Source organism: Mesoplodon mirus (assembly GCF_964341445.2).
Source record: "Mesoplodon mirus genome assembly, chromosome: 7".
Taxonomy (NCBI): domain Eukaryota; kingdom Metazoa; phylum Chordata; class Mammalia; order Artiodactyla; family Ziphiidae; genus Mesoplodon; species Mesoplodon mirus.
This window is the reverse complement of record NC_138983.1, coordinates 30,053,518-30,068,469: the sequence shown is the minus strand read 5'-3', so window position 1 is coordinate 30,068,469 and position 14,952 is coordinate 30,053,518. Positions and strand designations below refer to the sequence as shown.

Here is a 14,952-nt window from a genome sequence, read left to right as displayed (position 1 = left end):
ATTGGCATATTTAGATAGTTTATGAAAAAATGGACAGTAGAGCTCAGTTTTCCTAAAAACTTCCTTGTCCAGCTTCATAGGGAGCAATAATATAAATGAAAGCAAGTTTCAACATTAAATAAAAAGGCCAATGTAATGGTATTGTCTGCCAACTTCATCTCTAATCTCTCCTGGTCTACAAGTCAGCTTTATTATTTGCAGTTCCTCTCCTGTATTTATTTCATTAATATTATTGCTTATTATCATTAATTATCCATTATAATCAATTAATTATTAATAATAATGAAGAAGCAACCAAATAGCACTGGTTCTCTCTCAGCTTGTTACCACTTTGATACCCCCATCCTTTATGCTGTACTTATGCCTAACCAGACTTTCTGACTTTTCTTCCTCTGATGGCTTCAAGCCCTTCAGCATAAATCTAACAATGATCCCTAGTGTATTTCATCCTTTCTCTGATGGACTATTTCTCTAATTAATCAAATGTTCATTTGAATTATCTTTCTGTTATCTTGTGTTACAGGCAGCCGTACTTAAGTTAATGTCATCCACTGAGTGCATGAACATAATTTTCATGATTTTATTGAGGTCACTGGTAAGGATAAAATAATTACCTGTGTTCTAGGAGTATTTCCTTCCAAAGAAGACTCATGGAATAATCCTTTAGACACAATTGTCCATTTATGCAACACCCAAATTTCACCATCAAAACCAAATTTAACCAGCCTTCATCAAGTTCCTCATGAACTGACCATCTTGCTGTTGTGCACCTGTCAAAATTGTAGCATGTTCCTATTGGCAAAACAAATTCTTTTATCAAACTAGATAATTAGCTGTGTCATTATAAATTTGGCAGTGCCCCAAAGCTCAAATAAAAAAGGTAAGTACACTCAATATTATGTTGTGTGAGAAACAGCAAACAGAACTAGGTAAAGTTAGGCTGAAAGTGAGGCATTTTGGCAAGTACAGGGTATTATGGTTGATTACAAGCATTGAGAGTGCTGTCTTACAAATGAAGGAAAGGTCTTATTCTGCACTGACATGAAGAGCAGAACTAATACCAAGTAGTAACTGACACATGTCAGACTTATTTCATGGAGAATTTTGAAAAAGATGTGAGGAATGTAGATTTCTCAGAATATAAGGTGTAGTAAGCAGGAATGGTGGTAAGTTTCTTGTCAATCCAGGCATCCAAGAACTGACATGAAGATTACTTTCTGAAGCTCTCGTAGAAAGAAATTAAGCCTCAAAATGGAGGTTTTACTCACTGGCCCATGTTTCCTTCTAACCCTGGTAATCCATGGTTCTATGAAGTATGCCGTCTACATTCATCATCTCTAATTCCCTCCTATTTACTTCTCATTGTCTTGCAATCCGGGTGTGCTCATTATTACTCAACTCATTTCTCTCGCTAAAGTTACTGTGTTAGATTGCATGCATGGTCCTGATTCTTCACCCAGCGTGGATCTACACTCTTTACTGTGTGATTTTTGCAGTCCCTACCATTAAAGCGGAATATACTTCCCTGACCTTTGACTTGAGTTTGACCCTGTGGCTTGCTTTGGCTGATGTGATACTAGGAGGCGTGAGGTGGCAAAAAATCTTTAAAAATTTCTGTGTGATTGGGCTTACCTTCTTGTGCCTCTGATATTTCCATGAGAATGACATGCCTGGGATAGCCTGCTGGTCCCAGGAGGAAGAAGACGGACATATGGAGCAGGTCTGAACCATTTCTGCTGATCCCAGCCTGGATCAGTTGATCCACGGCAAAGCTGCATTTCCAGAAAATAGAGTATTGTTGTTTTAAGCTGCTGAATTTCTGGATGGTTCATTATTGTAGTTTTCTTGAGCCAGTAGCTAACTGATACAAAAATCAGTGCCTAAAAATGGGCAGCTGCCATATTAAATATTTGAAATTTGTGACGTGAGTTTTGGAACCAGCAAATCAGTGATGAGGAAGCAATTAGAGGAGTGGATAAATGGCAACTCACACTACGTAGTGATGAAATTAGTAACATTGTCTATTATAATAACTGGGAAGATAGAAAATATACTTCAATGAACTTTTGTACTTGTGTAGAACTCTAGGCAAAATGTTCAAGGTATATTCTGGTTTCTTTTACTTGTGTTTGGTTACAAGTAAACTCATGAAACTTTTAAGAAAGTCATAAGTTTAAGAAAGTACTGAGCAGATTGTGAGCAAAATTTAGAAGGAATATAGAGTCCCTAATTGTTGGATGGGAAAATGAAAGAGGTACTTATCTCCAGCCTCTCCAGACAGCAAAAGAATCTTCAATTCTGATAAATCCTAAGAGTGAAGATAAAACCTAGAGTACAGCTGATAGGTACAAGGGTGAAGATAAAACCTAGAGTACAGCTGATAGGTACAAGGCCTTCAAATAACTAAAGGTTATGACCATAGGTCCTATAAGTCTATAGTCATGGACTGTAGGTCTTTGATAAGACCTCTGAAAAATTTAGGGTAGTACCTTTTAGACTCCATTAGTTGGAGCAAAGAGCTTTTAGGAAGGTTAAGGCTATGAACTCACAGCAGCCTAATATGCCCAAAATACATAATGAAGTCAGCTATTTTGTCCTACATGATAGCCACTAGACACATGTGGCTACTAAAATTAATTGTAATTAAATATTTGGTTCATCAGTCATACTATCTACATTTTAACTGCTCAACAGCTACATGTGACTAATGGGTACCTTATTGGACGGTACAGATAAAGTATGTTTCCTTCAGTGTAGAAAGTGCTATTGGAGAGCTCTGGCAGAGCTATCTAATAAAATTCCACTAGATGTTTTAGAGAACTCAGGTACCCTATTTGCTACCATTCTGAACTAAAAGATACTGAGACTGTTCAAAATGTAAGGAGACTACTGGATCCCCAACTTTTTCCAGGCAGGAAGTTGCTCAGCCATAGAAATGTCCTGTCTTTCAATGTACTCTTCATATGTAGCCAAGGAAGTGTGATAGAAAAGAAGGGTGCTTCAGAGCTCAGATCCGTGGAGACAATGTGCAGGGGAGTCACTCCCAGAAAGAGAATTAGTGCCTAATAAACCTTCCCTGCCCCAAGAATAGGAGACAGACCGTTCTGCAGTGTGATTTTAGAATTACAGTGCTCACAGAACTGCCCTCTCATTTCTCCTTTTTGAATGGGAGTGCTTTTGCTCTCATCTTGCCCCTGTTTCACCATAGTATATTGATTTGTGTAGGGTAGATAACTTATCTTTTTAGATAGTGTCTTCAGATCAAGGGAAGTCACATTTGAATGTGATAGATCACAAGATCCTGGTAGAGTTTAATACATGACTGGATGAAAATTTTGTGGTTTCTGAAGTGAGGCTCAGCGTATTTTGCATGTGAGAGGGATATGAGTAATTGCAGTGGGAAGGGCAGACTGCAGCAGACTACTTTATTGGCCCTCATGCTACTTCCCTCCCTGTGTCCAGGTCTTTGCTCTGTGACTTTGCAGTTTCTATAACTAAAAAGGGGAGGTATATTTCCTTTTCCTTTGACTTAGGGTTCAACCATGGCTTTGGCCTGTGAAATGTTTCTGAGTGCAATAAGACCAAATGCTTGAAATTGCTTATGTGATTGGGTTTATCCTCTTGACCCCTGAGATTGCCATGAAAATAATGTTTCTGGACTAGCTTGATGGTTCCAGGAAGTGGATGAGCAGATATGAATGGCTCCAGCTGAGTTCAGACTAGCTCAGCTGTTCTAGCAGCATCCACATCAGTGAGAATCAGTGATTGTGGTTTTAAGCCACTGATTTGGGGGTTGTTTGTCATGTTGCATTTGTGTGTCAATTGTAAACTGGTAAGAGTCACAGATGACCTCTTGTCTATTAAATTCAATAAGCACTTCTTAATCTTTATTTAAACTCCCTGCAACATGTCACTCTGACCACTCCTTCTTCTTGTAACTTGATTTCCGTGACTCATTTGTTTTTCACCTGCCTACTGTTAAGGTTCCTTTTTATTAGCTTTCCTTTGTGGGATTTTTTTCTCTGCTCCTTCTTCAAATCCAGGTTCTATCTGTCCTGTTTTTACTGCACATACTATTCTTGGTGATGCACCTGTCTCCTTATCTAAATTCTCTCCTACCAACTTATAATGCCCAGATCTCTATGTCTCACCAGAATCTCTTTGTGCTCTAGAATATTTAACCATTGACAGGCTACTTCAGCAGGCATGCATCACTTGATTTGTGTAAACACAAAGTCCTCATCTTTATCTTTAAATAGGTACCGCTTCCTGTGTTTCTTTGATCAGTGGATAGTAGTACCACATATCCAGTTTCTCAGGCAAGGAACCCGGGTGACCTGAATCATCCTTTCCCCTCACTTCCCATGTCTGATTACTTGCAAAGTCCTGTCAGTTGTAGCCCTTTCTATATTTTGCTTGCATTCACTTCATTTAAACTGTCTAGCCTTTGTGTTCTTCTAGGTCCCTGTTATTTCTTGCCTGGATTTCGACAGCTTCCTTTTAACTGTTTTTCATTCCTCCAGTTTTGTATTCATTCAGAGTCATTCTTTGCACTGCTATCAGGCTGATCGCTTATATTAATTAGGGTTCTTTGGTGGCCAGCAAGAGAAACCATCTCTGATAACTAAATTAAAAAGATATATTGGGGGCTTCCCTGGTGGCGCAGTGGTTGAGAGTCCGCCTGCCGATGCAGGAGACACGGGTTCGTGCCCCGGTCCGGGAGGATCCCGCATGCCGCGGAGTGGCTGGGCCCGTGAGCCATGGCCGCTAAGCCTGCGCACCTGGATCCTGTGCTCCACAACAGGAGAGGCCACAACAGTGAGAGGCCTACGTACTGCAAAAAAAAAAAAAAAAAAAAAAAAAAAAGATATATGGGAAGGAATTAGAAAGATATGTGGGAATTTAAAGATAGGTATTTTAAAGAATCACGTTCTGAATGGCTATAAACTAATTCCTGTCAGTGGGAATTGCTCTATAGGTTTGCCTAGGCACACTTGTTGGAAATGAAAAACATATATATGTTTTTTGCCTCAATTGACTGGGATTAATGTTTCTTTTGTTCTGAATGATTATCATAGAGTAGTGAGAGAAAGGATGTGACAGTTGGAGCCTCCAGTGACTCTTTCAGTTTCTGAGGACAGAAGAGCTTGGAATTACAGTCTCTCTAAGATTGTATACAATGAGATAGAGGTCATTCCCGAGAGAAAATTAGAGTGTTGTTAGGAAGGGGAGAGAAATGCTGGATGGCCCTAAATGGCTAAATGATTATTATCTCTTTGTACATTTTCCTTACTTTGCTTAAAAGCATTTTAGTATCTCTTCATGTCCCTCAAGGTAAATCCCATAGTCCCTAACATGACAGGCAGCTTTTCCTGACCTCTGGTTATGTCCTCAAACTTATAGAACATCAAAATCATCAAAATCAGCAGAACAGTCAGACAGACTACTTATACTTCTTCTAACATGCTGAGTCCTCACCTGGTTCAGGGACCTTGGCTCCTGCTGCCTCCCAGGCCTGCTCCCAGCTCTCTCTGCCTAGCTAACTCTGTCTAGTCCTTCAGAACTCACTTAAAATTCATCTCTTCCAAACACTGAGGTGGCATAGTGTGTCTCCCATGAGCTCATGTAGGCCCCTTACGCTTGCTTCTAGCATAGGACTTATGCCAAGTTTTTGTTGTCTTTTAAAGAAGCTGGACTGATTCCCACTCACATTTGAATTCCCAGTGGCTCACACTGTCGTTGGCACATAGTACGCACTCAAGAAACTTGTGGAAAGTTCAAAAATATGTTTCTTATTTCACTGGTAGATTATTTGCAAGCACCATTAAAATGGTAGTAACATTAGCCACATGGCAAAGATGCAAGATAGTAAGGCTTTGAATTAATGAAATCTACTCACTTTGGCCTCATAAATCACACTGCAACATTGTGTTCCAGGTTCCACAGGTGCAGTGCTTACATTTAATTGAACTGATCAAACTCTCCTTATGCTGAATTCCTGTATGTATCATCCTCTGGGTAGGATCAACTGAGCAGTTTCAAATCCATTTGTTTCAAAATCTCAGGAGGACTCTGTGTTCTTGTATGACTTTGTGTTACTTCCTGATGACTCATGGAGTACAAGAGCAATGAAAGTAGATGCTGCGTAAATAGATTCTCCTGGGGAGAAAATTCCTCTTTAAATCAATTTAATTTTCCAAGTTTTTTGAAATGTGAGCTAAGCGTGTTGCATCTTTCTTTTAAGGAGCTTAAACCTCTTTGCAAATATTTGGTCCCTTATTCTTAAAGCATCCTTAAAGCCTAAAATGACTGGCTTCAGCTTCCAGGTTTCCTAGTTCCCTGTAGTTTTGTAGGTATATCAAAGGCTAGAATCCATTCATTCTGTTTCTATAGACAGATCAGTGACATATTCAGAAAATAACAGTAAAGAAAATGATACAAATAAGGTGGATTTCTACAGAGCATGTTTTTGTTATAGAACTGAAAATTATTTCCCATGTATTATATTATCATATTATTTGTTTTGTCAACATGACATAAATGTGGAAATAAAATGGGTGGGGACACAGAGGCATAAGAAAAAGAATTCCATTTAATCAGATCTCCAGGCTTATCCTCCTGTTGATAATCTCCAAACCATGCTGTTGCCCACCCACATTTACAATGTTGGCTTGTGATCATTTGAATATCACAATGAGTATATTGGCAAATTCCTCTCAATTTTTCTCTGGTTAGTATGCTTTAGAATAAGAATGACTCCCAGTTGACCAATGCTTTGTTTTGAATACATACTGTAATGAATCAATTTGCACAGGCAAACATTGGCTTCCCTTACTGATTTGATTTTCTGAAACCTACCAAATGAAAGTCGGAATTCATTAGCTTGACTCTAAGTCTTCTGCCCTCACATCCCCTAAGCATTCCCTCTCTCTGCTCTAACCAAGCACTTTACAATGTATCTTCACTAAATATTAGTCCTCTAAAATATTCTGGGAAGGAAGTGAATTCCATAGTAAAATAAGTTTATTAATGGCGGTATACTACATTACCCTCTTAAGGATTTAAAATGCAAATTAGCATATCAAAATCTCTGAGAAGTCTTTTAATAAAGAAACTGGTTCCATTTTTCTTTTAACATCTTCATTGGAGTATAATTGCTTTACAATGGTGTGTTAGTTTCTGCTTTATAACAAAGTGAATCAGCTATACATATACATATATCTCCATATCTCCTCCCTCTTGCGTCTCCCTCCCACCTTCCCTATCCCACCTCTCTTCCATTTTGTTTAACCCAGTGTTTTCACATACCTCTAACTTCCTAAGGAAAGAGTTGCTTTCCATATTCTGGAAAGCCTTTCTTTAGCCACACTGAATTGCTGCCCAGAAGTTTCCTATGTTCATTCAGTTCTCTCACCCTGGAATATTTCATCCACCATTTTCAAGTATCTTTCAAAGCAAAGTCTATGTTCTATCCATTCTCTTTCCAGATCTTCCCAGGAAGATGTGTCCCTTCCTGCTTCTGCACTCCTATTGCATTTTACCTCTCTCAGATGGCACTGCTTATTCTCTACATTGAACAGTAGGAAAGCTAGTTTAATCCTTTCACTGAACTTTGGGCTCCTTGAGGTCAAGAGCCTAGTTTTAATCATTATTCTATCATCATCTGAAGTATAGATACTGTATCATTCATAGCACTTTTTCTAGGACACAAATGGTACTGAGGAAACAAATAACAAAGGGGTGAATCAATGAATGAGTGCTTAACTTTTTATACATTGTTAATCAAATGTCCTTTTAGTGTTAAGGCTAGGTTCAACTCTGTAGAAATAATTTTGTTGATGATATGCAAAATGACAAAATATACAATTTAATGACATTGATACTTGATTGACAGTTGAATTTACATAGGGATCAGCTGTCAATTAGCAGCCCCTCCACTTCAGGCCTAATATTGTTGCCTATCTCTTACATGAATATAAATCCTCAAGAGCCAAACATTTTAGCCTGGTTTTCAGGGATCTCCTGTATTAAGCTCCTCTTATTTCAGTCTTTGTTGTCAGTAGTGAAAGTCTGTTCCGAAAAAATGTCTCCTCATAAAATGAATGCGTTGTCCCTTCTTGCCTTCATGCTGCCTTCCATGCTATACATTCTTGCCTTCTATATACTTTTATTTTTAGAAATTCTACAAGAGAAGAATTTTTTTTCCTTTTTCTTTTTTTTTTTTTTTTGCAGTATGAGGGCCTCTCACTGTTGTGGCCTCTCCCGCTGCGGAGCACAGGCTCTGGACATGCAGGCTCAGCAGCCATGGCCCATGGGCCCAGCCGCTCCGCGACATGTGGGATCTTCCCAGACCGGGGCACGAACCCGTGTCCCCTGCATCGGCAAGTGGACTCCCAACCACTGCGCCACCAGGGAAGCCCAAGAATTTCTTTTTAATTGGAGAGGGTTAAATAAATATGCCCCAAAGAGAATCGGAACTCAAGATAGTTATAATTTCTTTTTTTGTCATGTGAAATAAACTCATATTTAAGCCCAGACATACAAAATACACAATACAAAGACATAATCACACAAATAAAATAATATTTGAAATAAATAAAACTCTGCATGTATACTTGCAGAAAAAAACTCACTGAATAGCTTATGGAAAATAGTAGGCATTTTAAAATCCCAGGGAAAGTAACGTGTTTTAGATTTTAAAAGAGGAAAATGACAGTTTTCAGACAAACTAGAAATATCAGCTGATATTAATCATTAGCAAATTTTGCCTCAGAGTTTGAAGCAGAAGTTTTGTATTGTGGAATGAGTGAATAGGTTAATCAAGGATCTGCTGGGGGTTCATTCTTCTCTGCTTGCAGTGATAATTTGACAGGGCTTCTAGGGTTAGTAAGATTGACTTTTGCTGAGCTCTCAGGTGATTTTTTTGTAGACATCCGAAGCATAAAGAAACTTCAGAATTTCTTTTTTTTTTTTTTTTTCTTTTTGCGGTATGCGGGCCTCTCACTGTTGTGGCCTCCCCCGTTGCGGAGCACAGGCTCCGGATGCGCAGGCCCAGCGGCCATGGCTCACGGGCCCAGCCGCTCCGCGGCATATGGGATCCTCCCAGACCGGGGCACGAACCCGTATCCCCTGCATCGGCAGGCGGACTCTCAACCACTTGCGCCACCAGGGAGGCCCGAAACTTCAGAATTTCAATGTGCAATACTACTCGTGGCAAAGTTCGGGAAGTATTAAAAGAATTGTAATGAGTAAAGATAACACTAGGCATTAGACAAATACATACAAAAAGCGTTGATAAATTGTTGATTTGCCTTGTGATGTTATAATTCTAAAGAATCCTTGCCTGTTACTCGGTGACCAGGGGTGTCTCCCATAGCACCTTCCTCCCCAAGAAGCTAAGGATACCCAATATCTTGTAATAACCTGTAATGAAATATAATCTGCAAAAAATCTGAATCACTATGCTATACATGTGAAACTAACATGATACTGTAAATCAACTATACTTCAGTTAAAAAAATAAATATAATAATTAAAAAAGAAGCTAAGGGCTCCCCTGGTGGTTCAGTGGTTGAGAGTCCGCCTACCGATGCAGGGGACACAGGTTCATGCCCCGGTCTGGGAAGATCCCACATGCCACAGAGCGGCTGGGCCCATGAGCGATGGCCGCTGAGCCTGCATGTCCGGAGCCTGTGCTCCGCAATGGGAGAGGCCACAACAGTGAGAGGCCCGCGTACTGCAAAAAAAAAAAAAAAAAAAAAGAAAGAAACTAAGAAGCTATATCATGAGTTTATGTATTTTTAGGGCCCTCTTCTGACTTTTTACACTGATATTTCTGATAACTGATTATCTGTTAAAGAATCCTACTAAAGTGTTAATGTATAATAACTTAATGTGTCATCTGTCTCCAAATTAATTACATGTAAAGGCTGGACTACCTAAGGATACATTGCCTTGGTCTCAAATGACCAATATTTTAAGGTAGTAATTCTGCCATCACAGTAGGGCAAAAGAGGATAAAATATTGGTCCTAGAATTAGTATTAATATTTTTTTTTTTTTTTTTTTTTTTTTTTTTTTTTTTTTTTTTTTTGCTGTACGCGGGCCTCTCACTGCTGTGGCCTCTCCCGTTGCGGAGCACAGGCTCCGGACACACAGGCTCCGCGGCCATGGCTCGCGGGCCCAGCCGCTCCGCGGCATGTGGGATCTTCCGGGATCGGGGCACGAACCCGTGTCCCCTGCATCGGCAGGCGGACTCTCAACCACTGCGCCACCAGGGAAGCCCTAGTATTAATATTTTTGGCCAAATTTGTAAGGCTTCTGTTTGTGTGTGTGTGTGTGTGTGTGTGTGTGATAGTTCCAGAATTCCCTTGGGCACTCTTTAGCCTCTTGTTCTCTCTGTGCCATCCTCCTCTGTAAAACTTGCCTTCTGGAAAGACTCTAATGTCAGTCATTTACAGCTTCATGCAAATTTAAGCACCAGTATTTCTCTCCAGTGGCATCTGAATTTTAAGTCTAATTTAAAAACAAGAGATCCTATCCACAGTAAAAGATGTTTAAGTCATTCTAGTATTGAGAAGAGGGAAGTAAAATTCTGGCTTTCCAAAATATCATCTGTACTGGTTGAGTAGTGTTCTCTCCCAAATTCATGTCTACCCAGAACCTGTGAATGTAACCTTATTTATCAATAGAGTCTTTGTACATATGAACAAGTTAAGATGAAGTCATATTGGATTAGGCTGTAATCCAATGACTAGTGTTCTTATAAGAAGAGAGAAATTTGGACAAAGATACATAGGGAAGATGCTATGTGAAGACAGGAGCAGGGATTGGAGTTGCTGCCACAAGCCAAGGAGTGTGAAGGATTGCTGGCAACTACCAGGAGCTAGTAAGAGTCAAGGAAGGATATTCTTCCAGAGCCTTCAGAAAGAGCATGACCCTGCCAACAACTTGATATGAGACTTCTTGTGCCCAGAGTTGGGAGAGATTACATTTCTGTTCTTTTAAGCTACCCAGTTCGTGGTAATTTGTTACAGAAGCCCTAGGAAACCAATAGATCATCCATACAACCTGTTGATAAGACAAAGTTGAGTTTACTACTTACATAGTAGGGAGGAACTTGTCTACCCTGCTAGAGTTTTAGTAGCTTCTTAGATGGGGAAGGGAAAAGTTGTCAGGACATTTATTGACATTTTTGAAGATGGGTCTCTCAATGAGTAGGCTTGATTAGCAGTGGGTAATGATCATGCTCAGATTGTTTAGTATTGGTAGATAGCAAGGTGAGAAAGTTGAGTTGAGTCCAAATACCTTGGAGTGTGAACTGTCATTTGAGCTTTCTAATAAAGAGTTGAGGTATTGTTCAGGAAGTTCCTAGCATGAACAATAAAGTTCTTTGCAATTATTATCTTCTTGTCAGGAGATCCCTGGAGTAGTTAATTATGCTGATGAAGACCATAGAACAGTTGAGTCATATTAATATGGACAGTAAGTCGTGTGAGTATAAATGGTTTCTCTTCTCAGGTGGCAGAAATCACAAGCTATAGTCAGTGAGCTGCTCTTACCATCTCACATAAGCACTCACTTGCTGGGAGGGGCCCGCCATCCTGAATGCCATGACTTCATCAACTCTCCTCTTAAGGTAAGCAGCTCACTAGATCATGTCTCTGATTGGCCATTTTTTATATGTAAGTACTCGGTTCTGGAGTGTTCGGATCTAGAAAGAGCAAAACAGAACCATGTCTCATTTTTGGTAAGACTCTTAAAGGATGGAGTGGGCTATCTGAGCACTTTTAACTTGTCCATTGTAAAGAGAAAATGGCCCTAAAGATCTGGTTTGAGTTTTACCTCTAGAGTGTAGCTCAGGCAGAAGTGCTTCCTCCCTCTTTTGTGTGTCCTTGGCATATGTAAGCATCTTTTCTGTAGAGAGTATGTGTTAGTAAGAGTAGGCTAATTGCTATAACAAACAACCCCCAAATGTCAATGGTTTTAGACAGTAGATATTTATTTCATATTCAGGTAAGCATTCAGTGTGAGTATTTGGCAGACAGCCTGGTGAGCAGAGTTTCTGAGATGCATGTTCCTTCCATCTTGTGGCTCTGCCAGCCTTGAAGTTCTCAGAGTTCTGTTTATCAGCAGGTGAGGAAATGAGAGAGAATAAAACCTGTGGATGGTTTCTATGGGCCAGAAGTGTCGAACATCATTTCTTTCCATATTGCATTGGCAAGAACTCAGTCCCATGACCATACTTATCTGCAAGGGAGTCTGGGAAATGTACTCTAGCAATGTTCCCAGAAGAAAAATGAAGTGGACTTTTGTGCACATACAGCAGTCGATGTCACATAGAACTTTTTACATCATGTTCTAATTAAAATTATTTATCTACTGATCTCTCCCACTCTTCAATGAGCTCTTTGAGGATAAGAACTACATCAATTTATAAGTTGGTATCCTCAGAACCTAGCAACAAAGTTCCAGGTATGAAATAGTAGATACCTAATAAATATTGATTGAATGATTGATTACAGTAGTATTTAGATTGAAAAACTATTATTTGATAATTTTACGTTATATAGAACTTACCTATTGTATTATATTTTCAAAGTTATTGCTAAATAATAAAATTGGCTAAGAAATAACACACTTTCAGTGTGTGCAATTCACCCACCCAATACATTCTAAAGCACAAATTAAAGCCACTATTCTCCATGCTATCACATTGCTATTATTTGAGCCTAACCTGGATGCATGCTGTTATTATGGGATTAATTTCCTCACCTAAGTTTTACTGGAAACTGTTTTAGTGACTACTGTTAAGAGTAATGTCAAATACTTAGGACTTGCTCCATTAAGCAAAGCAAACATTGCTTTCAGCACTCTACTTATGGTTCTCGATACATTATGTTTTTTTCAAAAGGCTCATTCCAGTAAGACTGAGGTTTGCTCCAATCTTCACTTTAAGTGGTTTTGATCCATGAATACTGTCTAGGAATATTTATGTGGCAAAACATTCCATACTTGAGGAAACCTATATTAAGCTTCTGAGTAGCAATCTTATTTCCAGTAAATTTTCAGATATTAAAAAAAATACCAAAATAGTATATATTTGCTGTGTATTGTTCAATATTATAATAAGGAAACACAGCTTGCATAATAATCATCAATAAACACTTATTCTACACTTGATGTACTCAAAGTGGTTATGTAAAGAAGGAAGGGGGATATTACAGAGGAGTTAAGAGAACAAGTCTTTGAAGTTTGACATTAATGGGTTTAACCCTTAGTTTTTCCAACAGAGCTGTGTGATCTTAAATCTAGACATCGCTGGGCCTCAGTTTCCTTCTCTGAAAAATGAGGTGACAAGAATAAAAAGGGAACTGGGGCTCTAGTAAGTGGTGGGTTCAGGTTCTAGGACTTGTCACACTACATCTGCTACTGTTCTTGGCCCCAAAGGGTTTACAACCCAACTGGAGAGAAAAACAAATAAACAAAAACTCAGTGGAATAGTAAACTCAGTGGTGTGGTAGCTAACAATTGAATTCTTTCTGTATGTCAGGCATTTAAAAAATCCTATATACATTATGAGGTAAATGCTACCATTTTCCCTATCTACAGATGAGGAAACCAAGGCAAAGAAAGCTTAAGTAATTTGCCTGAATATATATAAGAAGTGTCCTTCAAAATCCCAAAGCTAAATGGCTTAAGAGACTGTATTCTAACTGTCAGGACACACAACTGCTACAGCACAGATATGTCATTACATATGGTATGTATTATGTGGAACAGAAAAAGGATGTAGCTGTAAGAATGATAATTGTTAAAGTGAGGAAAAGAGACAAGATTGTACTAGATCTTGAAGACAAGAGAAAATTTAGATCAATGGAAAAGAGCAAGATGAGCAGGTCAGGAAGATGGACTAATATGGTCAAATGGTGAAATTTGCAGTATAAATACTTCCAACCTATTACAGTAAAAAGAACTGTACATTTGCTGATGAAAGTATCTGGACACTGTGGCACCAATGTGAAAAGGCAGAACTGTTGAGCAAAGCATCCCAAGAGCCTTTGAATGAGTGGGCAGCTATTGAAAGAAAACATGGGTGATTGACAGGTAGAGGTGGCTCAATCTATTACTTGCCTTGAAATCCTTCCAAGGGTCATCATTAAGTGACAAGCTCATTGAACTTCACTTGAGAATCACAGGATAAGAAAAATGAACTCATATCAAAAAGTCTATTGGAAATGGCCAAGGGAATCTGATAATGAAAATGGCAGTGCTTTTTAACATACTTAAGGTTTTGAAATGGTTGTTCCAAGTCATGAAACTAGTTTATTAGTCCAGTGATCACCTTATGTCCTGAGCAGCTGAATAAATAGTTGACTTTCATTTTTAATGTTAGCTTATTTGCCTTTAAGACTCAACTGAAGCTCTGTTTTCTATTTCCACTTAATTCCTATGTTAGCAAGAAATTGACTATAGCAGTGAATTTACCTCAGCAGTGTTCTCTGATAGAACCATCTCCCAATGGAAGTATCAGATGCTGAGTTATCTTAGGCTGTTTGCATCTACTTTTTGATGTATCCTCACAGCTGTTTTTTCTGTCCACAGAGTTCTTCTTTTTGCTCCTTGGTGATCATTCTCTTGAGTAATGAGTTAATTCTCTTTATATTCCTACATTAACTAATAGAATAAATTCAACTTCTGAGACATTAAAAAGTAGAAGCCTTGTCATCTCTGTTTCTGATGGTCTGCAGTCTATATTGGTGTAGAGATTAGGACGGCATGGTAAGGCGTGGTGAAAATCATCAACATGGCCATCATCACCATTATCGTCATGACACCATCAATGGCATCATCACCACCACCATCATCATCATCACTCTTCATGGCAGGTTCACTGGCTGTAGTTGCAACCGTAGTTGCCAGAATTTATACAGCTCCTTATTTTTTTCACGAG

At 39.0% G+C, this 14,952-nt stretch overlaps 1 pseudogene across 1 annotated transcript in view; it reads left to right on the top strand.

The window, feature by feature from the left end:
* The window catches only part of LOC309807950 (hypoxia-inducible factor 1-alpha inhibitor-like), a 223,757-nt pseudogene extending 209,186 nt beyond the window's left edge, over positions 1-14,571 (top strand). Inside the window, exons 7-8 of the transcript in view lie at positions 11,520-11,637; positions 14,458-14,571. The product of the transcript in view is annotated as a hypoxia-inducible factor 1-alpha inhibitor-like (transcript). The remainder of the gene's footprint in view (positions 1-11,519; positions 11,638-14,457) is intronic.
* The last annotated feature ends 381 nt before the right edge of the window (positions 14,572-14,952 follow it).